Source organism: Callithrix jacchus, chromosome 2 (assembly GCF_049354715.1).
Source record: "Callithrix jacchus isolate 240 chromosome 2, calJac240_pri, whole genome shotgun sequence".
NCBI classification, from domain to species: Eukaryota; Metazoa; Chordata; class Mammalia; order Primates; family Cebidae; genus Callithrix; species Callithrix jacchus.
Window position 1 is genome coordinate 56,946,920 of NC_133503.1, and position 20,108 is coordinate 56,967,027.

At 52.9% G+C, this 20,108-nt stretch overlaps 1 protein-coding gene and 1 long non-coding RNA gene across 30 annotated transcripts in view; one reads left to right on the plus strand and one right to left on the minus strand.

Annotated features, from left to right (window-relative positions):
- Window positions 1-20,108, plus strand: part of MAD1L1 (mitotic arrest deficient 1 like 1) — a 415,821-nt gene that overhangs the window by 136,083 nt on the left and 259,630 nt on the right. The gene's annotated exons all lie outside the window — the stretch shown is intronic.
- On the minus strand, window positions 5,592-15,703 carry LOC144581194 (uncharacterized). 2 transcript variants are annotated; one of them, XR_013531747.1, is made up of 3 exons: window positions 15,033-15,703; window positions 14,049-14,208; window positions 5,592-6,125 (listed from the first exon to the last, which is right to left on the minus strand). It is a non-coding gene; the product is annotated as an uncharacterized LOC144581194 (long non-coding RNA). The 2 variants fall into 2 exon arrangements; XR_013531746.1 differs by having other exon boundaries at window positions 14,049-15,703.

Consider the following 20,108-nt stretch of genomic DNA (forward strand, 5'->3'; position numbering starts at 1 on the left):
CACTGACCTGCACACAGCATGGGGGAGTGAGGGGCAGGCAAAGTGGTTGCTCAGTGTGTGCACTCCTCCTCTCTCCCTGTTTCTTCTTTGTTCCTCTTGTTTTTTAATTTACTCTTCCTCCGAGGACTTGCCCGCAATGTGCCCCGTGGACTTTGACATCGAAGCTCTCTTCTTCTCTTTGTGCCCTACGCTTCCTACTCCGTTCTTCCTTCCTTTGCTTGTGTCCAGGACTCCACGGAATGATGGGGCGAGAGCAGAGAAAGTCAGGGACATAGCGAGCTTTGCTTTGTCCCACAGGAAGGGTTTGCCTGCACTGTCATCTCCTTGGCTCTGCTGGAAAACTGAATGTGAGGGAGATATAGGGGGTCTGAGCACAGATGGCTGTTGCCCTGTGAGATGCAGGAAGCATTGTTTATGGGTGTGCACGATGGAATCCCCTGCTTGGACTGCACTGGGGGCAGGCGGTGAGTCTTGGTACAGAAGGAGCTTTTATTGATTGGTAAAGCCCGTTGCAGATCTGAAAGCATCTTAATAGTCTGAAATCATGGCTCTTCATTAAGAAAAATTTGATTTGGAACAAAAGGGAGACACTTGAGACCCAAAACTACTGCCTGTGTTGAGGATGGAAAGGAGGCCTTCATCTGCCGCATGTCTGAGTCACTCTGGGGAGTTTTCTCCACGGTCAGTGTGAGTCAGAGCGAATCATTGTTGGGTTGTGACTTCAGAAGCAGTGAATGCTCTCTCAGACTGTATTAATAGAAGTAGATGCTTCACAGGAAAGGAGGTGGCAGTGCTACTGTGCGAGTCACAGAGCCCTGCGTGGTCTGGTTTCCGTTTTGGGTGTGGCTCCTAAGCGGGAACCTCAGGGCACTGAAGGGAACAGGAGCAGCTGTTCGGCTGCCCGCTCAGTTGTGCCTGCTGTCTACTGAGGCGTGGGACGCAGCCTTTCGGCCATGAGCACACAGTCCAGCCATGGAAGGAGGCTTCAAGAATCTTCCAGGTGCTGCCATCTTGACTTCTGTGTCATTTTTATAATCCGTGTGAGATCAACGGAGGGAGCCCTAGGAAAATTGGCTGTGGTTTAATAAACAGAACTTCCTGCTGCTTTGAGCCAGAACCTGCTGGACTGAAAAGGCATGGGCCTCATGGCCACACCTGGGTCTGTGCTCTCCTGACTGTGCTGAGCCCATGCTTGTTGATTTATTAGCGGCCTGACCTCTGTGCCATGGAGTATAAGGGTGAATATCATCAACTCTTAAGACTTTGTGTGTGTGTGTTCAGAAAGTATCCAAACGGATTCAAAGGAATAATTAGCGTATCCTGTAAGATATGAATCTTAATTCCTAAATTACATATTTAGCAGATTGTCCAAAATAGCACTTGTAATGGCAACATTCAATTAGTGAGTTTAAAAAATGTATATTATTGCAACACTCTCCATGAGTTTTATTTAGAGGTTTCTAAATATAATGCTATAAAAACACAGAAGTGTTTAAAACGATTTAGACCCACACAGCCGCACTGAGTTCTTGCTAAACTTCCTATGTTAACCAGCTCTTGCACAGTCTTTGATTGTGGAGATGTCTTCTGATTTATTTCTTAAAGCTGAAGCCAGAGCATCATCGAGGCTATTGGGATCCCAAGGCCATACACCTCCCTGCTATGAGTTCTGATGTTTACAGAGTCCTTGGGGCCCCCACTTCTGAAGTGCCCTCCTGGGGTTGGTTGGCATGGGGCTTGCAGGCAGCAGTTTTGCTCCTGTTGTGCAAGGTTCGGCTCCGGTGTCACCGTGTTACCTGCTGCTGCTACAGCCGCTTCTCCTGACCTGATTCTGCGTGCACCTCCAGTGCCCTCATGGGCTGCTTAGGATAGGGATTGTCCATGTTGCCTGAAGGAGAAACTGAGACCTGGGGAAGTTGCATGTAATTGATACTGGAGAGCTGGCTTCATTTCAGGAGAAACAGAGCTCAGGTCCTGTGTTCAGAGTTTTCGGTGTGGTCGGGAGATGTGAGGTAATGGGCCCACATGCCGGTCCTGTCCTCTAATGGGAATCCAAAGTGAGTGCAAAGGACCCAGAGCTGAGGGTGAGCAGCTGTGTGGGCACAGGGATGTGTCCGGAATGTTGAGGTGGGGTCCGGAACCCACACTTTGTGGCCCCTGATTGTTTTGTCTTGTGCTCTTCCTGCCAGCCTTTGCTGGGGAACCTGTGCCTTCCCAGGAGTTGGCTAAGAGATTGGTGCCAGTGAAGAAAGGATGGAATTGGATCGTGGATTGGGCCGGCTCCTGGAGGCCTCATGGACCCACTTCTGACAGCCGCTCTTGCCGGTGTCCCCATCTCAGAAGGAGCTCTGAGGCTGAGCAATTATCCCAGGGCGGCTGCCTTTATTTCTCCCACTCTGAAAGGAGATGAAAGTTTCTCACTGACTTTAGAGAGAAAGCCAGAGTGAAAACCCCCTCTTCCAACCCCTGGCTCCCTGTGAAAAGCAGGCCTTCCTGGTAATCAAGTGTTTACAGAGGGAGGCTTTGTTCAGACCCTTTTTGGCGCTCTGTATGTTTAAACAAAGAGCTTTTTAGACCTAAACACAGATGTTCATTTGAAAATGAAAAATCAAATTAAGCAGAACCAGCCTTTGAAAGTTAATGCCCTATAGCAAGTAAAACAAAGGGAGAAAAACACTGTGTTGTAAATTTCACTTAAATAACTTTTTATTTTAAATAAAGTTTTAAACTAAAAAAGTGTAATTTGAAAGCTGCTCATCTTCCTCTCTGTCCTCCAGTAGAACATCTGTGCTGATTCTGATGCGGATGAATGACATGAATTAAACCAAAACCGTCGGAGTGCTCTTTTTACCATAATTACACCTTGTTCATTTCTGAGACACAATGTAGGGATGAAATGCCAATTAAGCCCGCTATGGTAATGAGGTGGGGCCTGAATAGTGATCAGCGGACACGAATCCCACCGGAATTCATTTGCTACAGCCCCCAAGTTTGTATATCATGAAAATCTTTAGTGCTCCTTGTATTTAAAAATGATCCATTTTGGGGTTTTTGGTCAGCAAGTTTTAAAATAGGTGGTTTCCCAGCACCTGGATGGGCTCTATGTCCCTGTTGAGCATCCTGGGTGGGGAGTGCCAGTGTTTCCTGCCCATGGCCTCGACTCTCCTATACAGGTCTGCAGTGTTGCCCATGGCATAGCCCAGGGCACAGTCACCAGTGACACGCACTAGGCACCATCCCCATGGGTGCCCCTGCAGATCTGGGTGGCAGCTGAGAAGGCATTTTCACCCATCACTGTGTCCGTGCGTTTACCATCTCCGACCCTCACATACCCTCTAATGTTTTGAAACATAGGAAATAGTTTGAAATTGTGGAAAGCATTATGAAGGAAACTGTTTGGGTGTTGTCGGATGACAAGGGTGGGAAGGACGTCACTGGGGGCTAGGCAGGGCTTTTCCAGGAGACTGAACAGAGGCCTGAGGGCAGATGGGGGCTGGGCAGGGGTGACCAAGTGGGACAGGAGAGCAGCCGGGACGCCAGCAGGGCTGGCACAGTGCTAGGATTGTGGTGTGATTGCAGTGGGCGACTGTTTGAAGATTGGAAGCATGGCAGGGGTGAACAAGGGGTGAACAAGTGGACAGGCGAGTAGCCGGGGTGCCGGCAGGGCTGGCACAGTGCTGGGATTGCGGTGTAATTGCAGTGGGCGGCCGTTTGAAGATTGGAAGTGTGGCAGTGGCATGATTTCTTTTATATAGTCAGAAGAGTGACCTGGAGAAAGAAGTCTTTGGGACAGGGAGCAGGAAGTGTGTTGGTGTGTGGAGGTCCAGCAAAGAGGGTGCTGATAGTTCAGGGGGAGGTGATTGGGGTGGCAGAGACCACCCTGCAGTGACCAGATCATCCTCAAGGGTCAGCCCCCTCTTCCCCAGGGCTGCTGTGGCTCTGGCTACAGCCTCTGGACTGGGATTCCTGGCACCAGACATTCCTGCAGTGAGACCTCACCAACTCTGACTGTCCCACCCTGCACGCACCCTGCTCACTACCTGCAGGGAATGTGCTTGCAATTCCTCTGTGGCACCAGGGATATGGGCCTGGCCTCCTTCCATGCCTCCTTGTGTCCTGCCATCCCCAGGCCTTCTGGATGCCCCAGGAAGTGATGCTGTGTGTGGGGCTTCATGCTTGGTAGGGTAGAGGGGCAGGGCTGTGTTCTGGGTGAGGCTGTATGGAGGGGCAGGGCCCTGTGCTGCGTGGGGCTGTGTGATGGCTGGGGCTGTGTGTGATAGGTGGGTCTGGGGTGGGGCTTCGTGCAGGTGGGGCCATGTGTTGGGCGGGCCGGGGGCCTGGCCATGTGTGGGGCAGGGATCGGGCTGAGGTGGTGGTACCCTGTGCTTGCTGGGCTGCAGCTGGGTAGGGCTCTGGGACTGTCTGCTCCAGAAGGTGTTGCTAGGTGGCATTTGTGACAATGGGGGCCTTTGCTGCTGCTCTACCCTGGAGTCAGGGAGCGTGGTGGGTGAGTAGCATTGAGGAGCAGAGAGCTGGAGCTGGTGGGCCTGCGGTCTTGGCTGGGCATCTCTTGTGTTCAAACTTTCTGGTCTCATCTGGAAGGTGGTCTCTAACTGGGCCACGCAGGAGTGAGGAGACAGGTGGAGGCTACCAGGTAAAGCAGGGCTGCGGTGAGAGAGGCCCTGTTTTCCCTCAGAGCCTTAACAGTGCATGGCTGGCCTTGGCGAGCCTGCACGGCTGACTTCAGGTCTTCTTGTCCTTGTTACTTTCTGGCTTCTGGGCAGTGTAGGATCAGCCCGCTGAACTTCAACAAAGCAGACATTTGGGTTGTGGTTTATCAGTACGACCCCTCAGGTGACGATCCACACTCCCTGCCACACTCCCTGCCTTGCCCCAGTGCAGGCTTGCCTCACCCACCCTCCCTTGGAGCCCACATTCTCCTCTGCTGCTGCCAGGTCAGCCGAGACAGCCTGTTGGGCACTGCTGTTTCTGTGGCCTGCTCTGCCCTCCTCTCCCTGCTCTTAGCCAGGCCCCTCACTCCACTTTGCAGCCAGTTTGATTGTCTTTTGGGCTGTGACCACCTGAAGTGAGCTTGTGTGTTCGTGCCCTTTGTTAGTTACCAGCCTCTTGTAGGCAGAGACCTTCCGTTTCTGCTCACTGACATATCCCCAAGCTGCACAGTCTTTTCAGCAGACCTCATTTCACAACAGCCCCTCACTGCGGCATGTGGCCCTGGGGAGGCCAGCTCTGACTAGGCAGGTCAGCCCTCGGGCTGTGCCAGGGATCCTGTCTCCAGACGGACTGCATGTAGTTTCCGTCGTGTTTTACCATTTAGGAAGTGAGCAGGTTCCTTCCCTGTGCTCTGGGACTAGTCCCCAGGGGTGGTGGGCAATATGGCCTGCCCTGCATTATATGTTGAAAGGAGAGGCAGTCGCAGGCTGAGCCCGCGTGACTGCACACGGCCTGGCGTGGGAGCTGCAGTGATTTATGTGACCTGTGCTCGGTTAATTAAAGTGGGATTTGGCAGTGAGGTCTTTCACGGCAAAAGCGTTAGGAATGTCAGAATGAGGCATGTAAGTATAAAACAGTTATGTTTTCAGGTTAAGAATTTAATGAGGAGTAAATTCATTTAAACCGAAGAGTTGGCTTAAGGGGAGCTTTCATGGAAGATCTGTAGTTGACTCTCCTTGCTGCTGGCATTTCATTCTTTCTCATTTGAACCCAGCCTGTCTCGGGTGACAAAGCATGCGTTTTCGAGTGTCCGGGTGCCGCAGCCACCTCCTGTCGGCACCAGTGTGTTTGACATGCGGGTCGGGAATCTGAAGCAACAGGCCGCCTCCACCTGTCAGACCACATCCACCTTGGCCTGCTATCATGCTGCCCGTGACTGCTCTCCTTCACGGAGGGGCGGGGCTGCCGGGGCTGTCTTCCTGTTTTATTGCGTTTTCTCTCCGGGGCCTCATCTGTCTTCAGGAGCCTGTGTGGTGCCACTTGGGCTGAGCAGCCTTCACCAGTGCACAGGGGACTCTGAGCTTGCCTCCGGTGGGGAGTTTGCTGCTATCGCTCTGCCTTTGTCCTGCTCCCCAAATGGAGACCCAGCCTGTACTGGTTCCCGTCCAGGTTTCCTGTAATCAAACCAGCATGCTTTTAATAACAGATATTGCCTGTTGTACCATTGGCCTGGAGAGCTCTGATCATTACTTATCTGCCTCGAGATGCTTTTGCTCGAGGCAGGCTGCTGAAGAGCACACTCCTTACCTTCATTTGATGATTTCCAGACACTAGCTGCATATTTAATTATCTGCCCTGTGTGTGGGGGCCTCTTTCTCCCACGCCCAAGGAGTGGAGTATTGCATGGTGAGGGATCACAACTAGGAGTTCGTGGTGGTCTCTCCACATTCCTTGCCTTTTCCTACCCCATCCCCAGAAACTGGACAGCACCTATGAGACTGTCTTCCTGGGGACGTAGAGGGACTCTGCACAGCATTCCTGGAGGTCTGCTCATGTCATACTGCCAGGCTCTGGGCAGGGAAGAGGCCAGCACCTGCCCTCTGAGAAGCTACCTTCTCGGCTTCTCCTCATGGCCCACTTTCTTCTTTTTCCCTGTGGGATCTAGTTTCCATGTTCTGCCTGTGCTTCTCACCTTCTGAGAGGCCTTAGCAGGGGCTCCCAGGGCTGCCTGATGGTGGGCTCTTCCCCATTTGCTGTTGCCCTGCCGAATCAAGAGCATGGACGTTGAGCACCCTACTGCTGTGTAGTGGCCACAGGGTGGGTGAGATCTGCCGCACAGCTGTGTTGCCTCACCTTCTGTCCCTCTCACGTGCTCAGCCACTTCTAAACAGAAATGTCCTCACTAGTCATGGTTGCATTCCATGTGCTATCTACTGAGTGGCAGGGCAGACAGGCCAGGCCCCCACCAGGTTCAGGAGCACGGGAACAGCTGTTTGTGCCCGACCTGCCCAGGGCAGCCATGGCATGAGGTGCAACCTGACACTCAGTGTGGCTGGATAGACGGCTTTCCCCAGGACGTGCCATGTGGGCTGAGAGCTGAAGCATGGGTTGGAGCGCTCCCTTTGTGGGTGGGGTGCAGGGGCAGGGGAGAGAGCCCTGTTCCAGACAGAGGCAGCAGCCAGCTCAGGGGCCCTGAGGTGGGAGAGGACGTGTCGTCTCCAGTAGGCGTAGCGTGGTCAGGCCTGAGCCAGCACCTGACCTAGGTGTTGGCAGCATTACAGAGGCTGCCTCCTCCGAGTTGTGGAGCTGATGTCCTGAGAGGGGACAGTGCCACCTCTGCTGAGTCTGTTTTCTCCATGCGCCTTCACACTTGAGAAGAGGCCTGGCCTAGGAATGGGTAGGAGAAGACTATGTCTCTGGGCGTTGTCTCTAGAGTGACAAGGATGTGTGGCGATGCTGAGGGTGTGGAGAGTGGTCCTGAGAGTGCTGGTGGTGGTGGAGACGGTGACAGTGGCGATGATGGTGTGAGGGTGGTGGTGACCATGATGGGGACAGTGGTGATGGTGGTGACGTGGTGAGAGTGGTGGTGATGGTGGTTAGCGGTGGTAACAGTGGTGAGTGATGGTGACAGTGGTGGTGGTTTGTGCCGGTGACAATGGTGGTGGTGACGTGGTGAGAATGGTGGTGACAGTGGCGGTGGTGGTGAGGGTGATGGTTGTGGTTGTGGTGACAGTGGCAGTGTTGGTGATGGTGGTGGGTGCAGTGGCAGGACTTGGCGTCCGTTGAGAGTCTACCCCTGTGACTGGTGCCAGGACGGATCCTGTGTTTCCACTTTATCCTGCTCTCTCAGCCTCTTCTGCTGGGCATACTCTCAGTCCTGAGTTAGACAAGAGGGTTCAAGGTCAGCAAGGCCGTGTGATCTGCCCACTCCCACCCCCCTGGCAGATTCAGGCCTCCAGTCAGGGTTTTCCTAGCTGCAGAGCCCACCTGTGCACATTGGACTACACCCCACCTTCTTCTGCCTGGTTTGTGTTTATCCAGCATGTGTCAGGCATGGGCCAGCTTGGGCTGTGATGGTGACTGAGATAGCTGTGGCCGTGTGCATGGAGCCAACAGCCTAGTGGGTGAACAGTGTAGAAGCTGTTTACTTTGGGGAGCATGGAGCCAGGAGCCTGGTAGGCAGCAGCGTAGAGGCTGCTCACTTGGTAAGTTGATGGAAGAAGCATCTTTGTTCCTTACTGGCTCTCAGGATCCAGGTGCACAGCCTCCCTTTAGGCATGAAGCCCCAGCCTCATGCCAGGCACAGTGGCTGTGGCCCTTCCCCCGAGGGCAGACCCCATAGCACAAAAGCCTGCATCCTCTTTGGTGTATTAACGTTCCCAAAGTGGAAAGGAGAGTTTTTCTAGTCTCTCATGACAAAGGATTATAAATCTTTTCCCATTAAAGGGGAGCAGGTTTCTGAGGGTAGGAAGAAAGCCATTGAATACAAATTGGCAGCGCTCCCCCCCATCCTTTTGCTGATGGGGAAAGTGGTTAATTAGGTGATTTTTCTCTTCCTCTGACACGTGCAAATGAGACTTCGTTAATAACTGCACTGTTACATAAATGATAGGACTTTAACACCAACGTCAAGTTGTCAGGCGTGTCTGGAGAGTGGAGGTGGGGGGCGCTGGAGGCCCCTGCGCCTGTCCCGACAGGAATCCTGCTGGAGCCGCCCATCCAGTTGCTGGGGCTTTGCTGTGGGCAGCAAGCTGCTCCCCTCCCACCCTCCAACTCTTTCAGGGCCAGCTGAATTATTTAAAAATGATAATAAAAACAGAATGAGCTGCTAAGATGAAGTGATGATGTGCAGCCAGGACCTGGGGCTCAGTGGACATGGCTCCTGCTCTCGCTGCTTGCTGCGTGCCAGCCTGGTGTGGCTGTTTTTAGAGGCCTCCTTCTGGTTTGCAGCCAGGGTCCAGTACACAGATGGTACCTCTGCTCTCAGGCTTCAGGAAGGCTGCAAGTGGTGCAGGGCCTACTCAGGGGTTGGCCTGTGAGCCTGCTATGACAAGGCAGGCAGGTAGGATAAAGGCAGAAGCGAAGCAGCAGTGCCACAGAGCAAGGCTTCAGCATTGTAATGTCCGGCGTGTGGCACCACCTCCGGGAAGCAGGGGCTTCATGCTCAGAAATTCGTGGCTGTGGCAGGCATTTTACTTTCTGTCAAAAAGCTCAACCCCAAAAGGCTGCTGCTTTCTCTCAGAGTTTCAAGAGTAAAGGACAACGCAGAGACCTAATCAGCTGGGATTCCTGGCTCTGCTCAAAAACTGCTATGCTTTGAGACCTTTTCCTCCTCATTTTCCCTGCTGGGCTGGATCAGAAAGTACTTGCAGTTGTCTGCGCTGGCTGTAGTACACCAGCATGCACCTGTCTCTAAAACCTCAGTGGTTGCCTGGGATTTGCTCCTCTCTGGTGTCCTAAACCATCAACAGTTATTAAACGAATGTGTCCCCAAGACTATTCTGGGCTTTGTGCGGCTGGGGACAAAGGGTAAGGAATGACTTCTACCTGTAAGGAGCTCACAGCCAGCCCTTTGGCTTGAGGTGTGAGAAGAGTTTGAAAGTCCATGTGCCAGGGCAGCCCAGGTGACACCAGGAGCGTTGGTGCTTGGTTCTTCTGAGCTGTGCCTGGGGCATTGAGGGGTGGGCTAGTGGGAGGTGACTTCACAGACCGCAGCCTATCCTGTTAGGGGTATAGTTTCGTGGCCAGGATGGCCTCCCAGGGGGCTCTTCCCTGTAGGGTTGAGCGCTCACACCTGAGGACTATTCACGGGAAGCTGAGGCCTGGGTGTGTCCCGGATTTCGGATAGGAGTGCCTCTCCTGAACTATGTCCAATGGATTTTTTTAAGAAAAGAGAAATGAATCTCCCAGCGCCGGCTTCTGAGATTCTGTTGTCTCTTAGCCCAGTGCCCTCACTTTTGTCCATGCTCCCGCCTGGCCTCTGGGTGGCGGGTTGTTAGTACAGTAAAGATTGCTAGCTGTCTCTTTTGCAAATCTAAAATGAGATTTCATTTTTTTAAATAAAAAAAAATGCTTGAACATTTGCAGCTGGGAGATAGCACAGATTAGAAATGTTACTTATCTCTGTTGCACAAAAGAAGGCAGAAAGAGAGGAATAAATTGCTCTTGAATGCTAACGAAGCCAAGTCTGCAGGAGCGGAGCAGTGGGAGGCGACTCTTGTTGAGGAGCGGAGCTAGCCCCTGGCCTGCACCCTCAGCTATGGGTGGGGCCCTGGAGTGCACAGGGCAGGTGCAGCTCTGGGTCTAGGTGAGACAGTGGCTGTGGCTGCTGCACAGGCGGAGTTTTAGTGGTGCCTTGGGGGATGCTCCTTCCTGGAGCATGGTAGCCTGTTAGGAACTCGAGGGCTCCTGTGAGCCTCAGTGACGCTCAAACTCCACAGCCACGTGCACTGGCGTCGCCTTTGATGCTGTCACCCTTGCCACCTGTCGTGCCAGGAAGCCTCTGTGTCCATGCCCAGCTGTCCTCCATCCCCAGCTGTCCTCCATCCCCAGATATTCCAGCACCTTCTTTCTGTTTCCTTTGCAAGAATTCCCATGCCTGCCCTCTTGGCGTAGCAAATTCCAGCTCAGCCTTTGAGGTCCAGTTCAAGTGGCATCTTTTCTGTCCACTTTATTTGGCCCTCCGGGGCTTTCCTTCTGTTCCTCCATTTCCCCTTGGACCCACCTCTGGGGACACCAGACCTCGGTGCCTGAGGCCTGGCCTGTGGTGTGAACCCTCAGGACGCTGCAGTGTGGTATTTAGTTCTTCTCATGGCCTCTGGCTTATGCGGGCAGCTGTGGGATATGGTAGAATGCTCCCTTGGGTCTCCCAGAGTAGTGGCAGCAGGCAGCTCTTGCTTGTCCATGTCCTCCATGACCAGAGCTGTGCTGGATGGACATGTCTGCAGCACTGTGCCCCCTGCCCATTTGTTTGAGGCAGGGCTGCCTTAGTGCAGCTCACTTTCCTGACCTGTTAACCAGGGAAGACCATACACACAATGGCTTGGGTGACTGCTGCCACATAGGGCATGGTTCTGTGGGACCCCAGGAAGCAGGGCAGAGTGACCGTGGCAGTTTGGGTTTTTGTGGCAAGTCGGAGGGACTCCCGCCCACTTTGTGTCTGGTTGTCATACAGTTTAGGGCCTGAGGTCTCTTGTTCACATCTGGACTAAGCACCTGGGCCGCTGTGGCTGTGTGTTGTGCAGTCCTCATCTGTGGATGGCGGATATTTGCCATGCATCTTCTGAACAGAGGCCTGCCTGTGTGACTGAGGCCTGCCTGTGTGACTGATACCCTCATGCTGCATGTTGGTGCTGTGCAGTCAGGTGCTGGCCCCAGTCCCAGGACCTCAAAACACTCAAGGTAATTTTGACTCCTGTGAAGCAAGGTGATTCTGAGTGTGTCTTCAGAGTCTGAAGTCGCGAGCAGTCCTCACTGATCTCCCCTCTGTGCCCCGAGAAGACAGCTGTGTGGCATGGGGCTGCCACATGAGTGATTCCACTGCCTGTTCTGTCAGAGGTGATGCTTCCTTTTGGTTCTGTTTTTCTTTGATCCAGCACAACACTGCGCTGCTAAGTATGCCCTCCCTGTTTTTCTGGGAGACCCGAGTGCAGAAACCTATGGCAGGGGCACTCCTCCTGCTTGTCCGGCCCTTGTCCCTTGCTGAGGGACGCTGCCCAGGCACGAGCCTCAGATCCCACTCCCCTAGGGACTGCCCAAGGCCAGTGTTAACAGAGGGACTCAGCCTGTGAAGCCTGAGAGGCTCCAGCCCCACCCTCTCACCACTGCAGCTGCCATGCCTCCCATGGGCTAGGCTCTCTTCCAGGTGTGCAGACTCCCCAGGTCCAGTCTTCAGTACCCGGAGGCTCCGGGAAGGGATCTGCACTCATCACAGATGGGCAGTGAGGACAGATGGGCTGAGCCTCCATGCGGGCTCTGCTCCCGGGAGTCCCAGACACCTACTGCAGCCTCGAGGCCTTGCTGTCTCCCTTCCCCACTTGCCATCGCTCCGCACTGCTCTGGGCAGACCCTGCCACTGCAGTATGTCCCTCGCCTCATCCTCTGTGCCAGGGGCGTACCCTGCTGCACCTCCAGAAGTCTGATGCCCATGGCCAGTCATGGCTGTGGGAAGCCATGAGGGTCCACGCCCCCTGCTGCCTGGTTTCTCACCCTCACAGCTTTCTCTAGATGTGAGAAGCACTTTCTCATTCACTGCCTGGCTCCCAGCTCGGGTTTCTCGGCATTCTCTCTGAGGAAGGTGGCCCCATTGCTTTCTCTGTGGTGTGGCTGAGATAAATTGGAGCAGTCCCCTGTCTGAGGCCTGTGGGGAGTGAGACTCCCTCCCCAGGTGTTCCCAGTTCTGGCCCCTGCGTCCTCCCTCCCTGCACTGTGCTACTTTGGACTTTGGGGTGGTTTTGAGTCCTGTTCACCTGGTCTCAGCTGAGGAGGCCGTAGTGGTCATCTCTTGTGTGTCCTGAAAACAAGGAAGCTGAGGCCCAAGTGGGGTGAGTGCATGCCTGGGTGCTGTGGGGTGGGGTATGGTGGAGCTGGGTGGGGTGAGCATGTGCCTGGGCAACATGGGGCATGGCGGAGCCAAAGCCTGGTGGCTGTCCCCTTCCCCTTTCATGTCTCCCTCCTTGCAGCTGGTGTGGGGGACTCCCATATAACTATGATGACTGTGGTCCATTGCCTGCTTTCTGTGCTTGGCAGGGTCCCCAGGTGAGGTGTCGTTTCCAGCAGTCCTGGAGGGTGCCTGCCTGTGGATGGTGACCTGGAGGTCCAGAGGCAGAGTTATCAGCCGGATGTCACCTGCTGTGAGGGAGGGACCCACGCCAGCATCCCCTGCTGTTGGCTGTGCCATGGGTCTGTGCCCCTAGCCTCTGCTGGGTGGGACAGGGTGGCAGTGGTGGGGCAGCTGCAGCCTGGAGCCTCTCCGTCCTCTTGTGTCTGTGGTTGGGCCTTGTGAAGGGGCCTGAGTTATGAGTTTGCCTGAGACATGTGTAGGAAGGTTCTCTGTGTCTGAGTCTGGCCTCAGTCCTCCTGTCCTATGTTCAGGAGCTTTAGGTGTCACTGTAGCGGGGAAAGCTGTCCTCGAAGTCTTCAATTCAGATGCCTCTTGGAGAGCTGTTTGGGTGCCCACCCCTCCCTGCCCCATTGCACACACAGTAAAAAAGAAGGATCCCCTGGTCCCATGAAGGCAGCTAAGAAATGCAAAGCCCTGTGGAAAGCAGTGTAGGAAGAGACCTGGCTTTTATGAGTGAAAGCTGAGTCTGCGCTGAGGTTTGGCCAGGATTGTGTGTGCCTGGAGCCCTGCCGCCCCCAGATGTGTGCAGGCACAGAGGGTCAGCACCACAGCTCTTTGTGCCAGAGGACTGGGTTTTTGCATGACTTCTCCCTGGGAGCACAGGGCCCTTTCCTCCTGGGAGCCCTTGTGGCTGATGAGGATGACTTTGTGGCTGGCAAGTGTCCTGGAGGCTGGTCCCTCAGGACCCTCCCAGTACTCATCTGGAATTCACCTTTCTCCTGAGCACAGCCAGCAGCCTATGTGGCGTCATGTGCTCATATGCCGCCTTGGCCGCTGGCCCTTACTTTCTCCTGTTTGTAGGCTGCAAGCTGTCATTACACAATCGAGTCCTGATCAGGCTTGGGGGAGCGAGATTCTAATGGCCCTGAGGCCCTCAGCAGGGACTCCGTCTCCCCTGCCACATCTCCCCACGCACCTGCTCTCTCCTCCCTCTCCTTCTTTCTCCACAGAAGCAAAGCTCCCCTGAGGGAGACACCTCGCCTCTCTCCTTCAGTCACCTCTACCCACCCTGGGGCTGCCGGCAAATGTGCAGTGGATGCTTTCTGCCCTTCACCTTAGAAGACGGCTGGGGTATCTGGCCTGCACCCGCAGTTCTCCTGATTGTCCTTGCACTCCTCTCCCCACGGCTGAGCCTCTGAGCCTTGTGCGCACATGTGTGTGTCCCCGTGCCCCTCTCATGGTAGGCAGGTGATGACAGCAGCTCATGGAGGCATTGCCACCTTGTCCCACCCGGCATTGCTGCTGCCCGCCTTACCTCCGTGCATTTTCTGTTTAGTGACAGCCGTGGCATTCACTGTGTCTCCTCCGGTTATGCTGTCTTCTCTTTAACAGTGCTGGTGGCTTCTGCACTGCCCAGCTCTGTTTGCAGCCTAGAAACTGCACTAGCCCACTTGGGCTGTTTTGCGTCTCTTCTGCTGTTTGAAGTTAAGGGTGTGTGTAGGAAAAGGGATGTGCCCTTGGCCTTGGTTTTTTTTTTTTTCTGATCTTTCCAAAAACATTTTATTTTAAAATATTTTCTACTATTTAATGATTTTTCAGTTTGAAAAACTTAATTTTCCTCATGTTTTTACTGAAGTGTAGTGTATGCAGAGACCTGGACAAATTATCTGTGAACACACCATCACCAGCACCAGGTCAGGAAGTGGCATGATCAGCCCAGAGTCCCCCCTGCCCCTGCCGTCACCTCCCTGATCCTGGAAACTCCTATCCTGCTCCCATCACCATGGGTCACTTCTGCCGTGTTTGCTCTCTATATAGATGGATCATGTGATTTCATTGGTTGGAGTCCTCATCCCTTGCTGCTTCATACCTGCCAGCCCCACTCCTGCCCCAATGCCTTCACACCTGCCAGCCCTGCTCCCGCCTCAGGGCCTTCACACCTACCAGCCCTGCTCCTGCCCTGGCGCCTTCACACCTGCCAGCCCTGCACCCACCCTGGGGCCTTCATACCTGCCAGTCCACTCTGGCCCCGGGGACTTCACATCTGCCAGCCCCACTCCTTCCCCAGGGCCTTCACACCTGCCAGTCTACTCCCACCCCGGGACCTTCACACCCGCCAGCCCCACTCCAACCCCGGGGCCTTCACACCTGCCAGCCCCACTCCTACCCTGGGGCCTTCACATCTGCCAGCCCCGCTCCTGCCCCAGGGCCCTTGCCCTGGCCATTCGTCTTTGTGGAGCACCCTGTCTGGATAGCAGTATCCTTCCTAACTTTCCTTCCCATCTTTCACAACTATTACCTCCTCGTGGGCCTTCCCTGGCCAACTGTGAAACATCATGACTTTGTTCCCTGTCTTGCTGTATTGGTGTCACTTTTCCCCATTGAGAATATTATAGACTTTTGTGTCTTATTTCTTGTCTCTCCTGTCACTGGAAGGGCAGCACCTCCTCAGCACTGTTACGAATAAGCTTCAGGACACAGGGGTGCTCGGGTGGCCTCTGTTGAGAATGCAGGTGAGTGCATGTCCTGTTACTGATGTGAGAACTGTGGATTCTGCATCCAGAGGGAGTGCTGGCCACTGGGAGCCCTTCAGGGAACGTTCCTCCACACCGACCGCGGTGGGTCCCTGCTTGGCCTCCTGGGAGGGCTGCCCCTTGTGGCTAACATTGAGGTCACCTGTTTTAAGCACCTCAGCAAAGGGATGTGCCTTTGCTCATGGCTGGGCCTGTGTTCCCAGTGGGCTAGCCTCTCCCTAGTACTGCCCTCCCTGGCCTCTGCCTTCCTTGGCCCAGCAAGTTGCACAGACGACCATGTGTGCCTGCATGGCCTGAGAGCCCTGTGTGCTTGCTGTGGCTCTGTGGGTCCTATCCTCTCCCTATCTTGCTCTTGTGGGCTCGGGAGCAGCTCCTGGGGGTTCTGGCTGCTGACCCAACATCGCCACCTGAGCCTTTTCAGCTGATGGAGCCTCTCCTTGGGTGTTGCCCCGTGCCCCACAGGGGCTTTGTCTGGGTTCTGTGTTCCGTGTTCCATGTTCCATGCTCCTCTGGCTGATGGAGTGCAGCTGCGGACTCCCCAGTGTGTTGCCTAGCCAGTGCCCCTGCGTCTCATGGGGTGGACGAGATGGAGTTGTCTCAGGGGCCACTTCCTCTTCCGGGTTCGCCGTATCTGCTTTCCCCACATTCTGGGAGCTGTGTTCCCACACCTGGAAGGAAGGAGCAGGAAAGGAAGAGGATGTCAGCATTTTATTTGAATTCCTTTTTGAGTCTGATTACAAAAGCAATACACTTTGATTCAGAACACTGGACAATGTAGAGGAGACAGAAAAGCTGAGAAGAAAGATTTCCCATTGTCCCTCTGCCGAGTGAAAGCTGCTGTGACTCTGTTGACCAAGATCCTTCCTGGCAGTTTTTTAAACATGGAATGTGTTTTTCTGATGGGGTTTGGGGAAAAAATACTGTATGCACTATTTGGTGAGTCGTCTTGTTTAATCTTTTGTGAACATTTTCCATGTTAAATATTCTTTTAAAACATAACTTTTTGGCTGTGTGCTATGTGCTATACTTCCTCTGAATACTTTTTAAAAGACAAACTCCTGTTAGGTACTTATTCTTTTTTTATTTTTCCCACTGTTCTAAATGGTACTCCAATGAATGCATGTACCCAAATCTTTGTTTGCACCGATTAGTTTGTGAGGATAAATTTTTAAAAGTGGAATTGTTATTTAAAAACTATGCATATTTTTAAAGAAGCCAATTTCTGAACATTTTGCTTGAGCCCAATGCTATTTTGTTTGTTTGTTTTTTGAGATGGAGTATTGCTCTGTCACCCAGGATGGAGTTCAGTGGAGCGATCGGCTCACTGCAACCTCTGTCTCCCAGGTTCAAGCAATTCTTCTGCCTCAGCCTCCTGAGTAGCTACAGGTGTATGCACCATGCCCACCTAATTTTTGTATTTTTAGTAGAGATAGGTTTTCACCATGTTGGCTAGGCTGGTCTCAAACCCCTCATCTCAGATAATCCACTTGCCTTGGCCTCCCACAGTGCTGGGATTACAGGTATGAACCACCACACTCAGCCCAAATGCTTGTATATGCTTTAACTTGTTAATACATTACCCACTCAGAAGGCCTTGAAGAAGACCCTCTGAACTGTAGAGGAAGATATAGGAGCAAATATGTGTGCCCTTGGGTTGGACAGTGAGTTTTTAGGTATAACACTGAAGGCAAATTTGTAAGAGAAAAAATTTGATAAACTTGCCTTGTTAAAGACTTTCGCTCTGTGAAAGATACTCTTAAGAGGATGACAAGACAAGCCATGGGAATGGGAGAAAATATTTACAAGTCAGATATTTGACAAATAACCGGTATCCAGAATATATAAGGACTTCTTAAAACTCAATAATAAGAAAATAGATGACATAATTAAAAAGTGGGCAAAATATCTGAAAAGTCACCATAGATGATATCCAGAGGGCAGATACATCAGAGAGGATGCCCGAGTGAGGCATGGTTGTGCACCCCTGTGATCCCAGCACTTTAGGAGGCTGAGGCCAGAGGATCGCTTGAGCCCAGGAATTTGCAGCTGCAGCGAGCTGTCATCGCACCAGTGCACTCCAGCCTGGGAGACAGAGTGAGACCCTGTCTCAAAAAAAAAAGAGGATGCTCAGGGTTATTTGTCTTTGGGGAATTGCAAATTAAAACAACCATGAGACATGGCCACACACTGTGAGAATGGCTAAAATCTGTAAAATCACTGGCAGCACTAAATGCTGATAAGGACGTGGAGCCACAGGAACGCTCACTCACGCTGGGAGGATTGCAGAATGGTACTGCCACTTTCTGAGACAGCATGGCAGCTTCTCACAAAGACAAACACTGTCTTATTTTATGACCTAATGGCCCCGTCTGTGGGCTTTCACCCATGGGAATTGAAAACTGTCCACACAGAGATCTGAATATGTGTATTTATAGCAGGTTTATTTGTAGTTACTAAAAACCAGAAGCACCACAGCACCCTGTAACAGAGGAACAGATAGACAAACTGGTACATTTGTGCAGTAGAATCCTATTCAGTGAGCGAATGGAACAAGGTATTAATCATATAACAACAGAGGATCAATCTTGAGTGTATTTTTCTAAGTAAGAAAAGCCAGACCCCAGGCAGACATCAGCATGAACTCCTCATTGGCTTGACACAAATAGGCAGATTCAGAAGGAACTGCACGCAGGTGCATCTGTGTACGTGGGGCTGGTGCACACCTGTGCTGCTGTGGGGCAGAGGCAGCCACACCCAGCAACAGGGAGCTGACTGGGGCCCAGAGCTGAGCTGCTAAGTACTGTTCTGCGGTAAGAGGAGCTGGGTGTCCTTGGAGAGATGCCTGGTTTTAGGACTGGGGTAGGAAATACATAGGAGGAGCCTGGAGTGTCTTCTAGTGCCAGAAAGTCAGGAAATGCAGAAAACCCAATGGGGCATGTCAGTGGGACACAGGAGGCAAAGGAAAGTGCTCCCTGTGGCTGAAGGTGGAACCCTTTCACTGAGAAAATGTAGTATTGGCTTATAACCCAACGTGGCAAATAAATGTGGGTGAATCAGGCTGACAGAAATAAATGATGACGTGACTCTACCTGCGGAAGTATTGCAAATAAAATGGATGTAGTTCTCCGCCCTCAAGAGATGGAACTGAATCCCTCTAGGGGAGGCTGGGCTCAGTGATCTTCTTCCAGGGAGTGGAGTACCAAAAAGGAAACATTGCCTGCCTGGAGGAGCCTGGTGGGCAGCACTTTCACTGAGTGATGAGGGATACACCCAGGCTCCAAGGGATGATGGAGATGCTGTGTCTGTGGTTCTTTCCAGACCTGTAGCTCCTCTAGCCATGACAAATGCCTGACCCTGGTGGAGGCCTGCCTGGGCCAGTCCTGCTCAGAACTGTGAAGTCCATGAGAAACAAGGAAAGGCTGACAAATGAGAGGAGACACAGGAGGCATGGCCACTAATGGCACCCAGATCCAACCCTGGGAAGGAACATGGACACTGACCGAGACACTGGTGCCATCCAGGCAGAGTCCCAAATCCATTCATGATGCTGTTCCAGGGCTCGCTTTGGGAGGCTGGGTTCCAGGGTCCCTGGGAACTCACTGTACTGTCTTGACAATTTTTCTGTATACCTGTTCATTCCAAAAATCAAAGGTAAGGATTACTGGGAGGTTTTTAAGTGATCAGGACGCTTGCCTGAGTTCCCCAAGTGAGTGACCAGAACCAGATTTAACTGGTGGTGGGCCAGGCCCCTCCCCAAGTGCCTGTGACTCAGTGGACGTGCTTTGTCTTCTTCTCCTGGCCTACCCCTCTCACCTCCACCTTAGAACCCCGGGGATGGTGCCCACTCAGCACCAGCCTTTGAGGCCCCCAACTGACTGTTTGGTTGTGTTTGGGGAAGAGTCCCTGGTGGTGAATGACTTCTTCCTAGTGAAGTTAAACACAACTGTGCTGTTCCTGACAAGGGAACCTGCCTTTTCCTGTCCCTCTTCCTTATCCGGCTGCCCCCAGAGCTTTTGTTGCACAGCTGGTACCAAACCGAGATCACTAGTGTTGGTGTTCCCTGTCCCTTGGAAGTGGCCACTAGGCCTGGCTGGGGCTCTTTCTGTGGCTCTAAAGGTCTGAGAGGAAAGCAGCCCCTCAGGCTGCTTTGATCTTGTGGCAGCTGTGTGAGAGCCTGGCCTTTCGAAATGGATGTTAGAACAGCATTATTACTGGACACCTTGTTTTGGAAACCCATTCCTTTAGAAGGTTTGCACTTGGAAGTGTGATTGAATACGATGTGCACTTGATGGGGTGGGTATGTGGGGTGGGTTCTGGGGACAGATGTTGGGGCTTGGTTGCTTTCCTTCTGTATTAGTCTGTTTTCATGCTCATGATAAAGACATACCTGAAACTGGAAACAAAATAAGGTTTAATTGGACTGACAGTTCCACATGACTGGGGAGGCCTCAGAATCATGGTGGGAGGCAAAAGGCTCTTCTTACATGGTGGTGGCTAGAGAAAATGAGGAAGAAGGAAAAGTGGAAACCCCTGATAAACCCATCAGATCTTGTGAGACTTACTCAGTATTGTGAGAACAGCACAGGAAAGACTGGCCCCCATGATTCACTTTCCCCTGGGTCCCTCCCACAACCCGTGGGAATTCTGGGGGATACAGTTCAAGCTGAGATTTCTGTGGGGACACAGCCAAACCATATCCCCTTGGCTCTGGCCTCCACCATGCCTGGGACCGGCCTCTCTCTGTGTCTCCATGGCTGCCTTCTCCTCGTCCATCTGCCTGGTCACTGAGGAAGCTGCACAGCAGGGATCTGAGTCAGCCATGGGAGCTGTTCTCCCTGTTT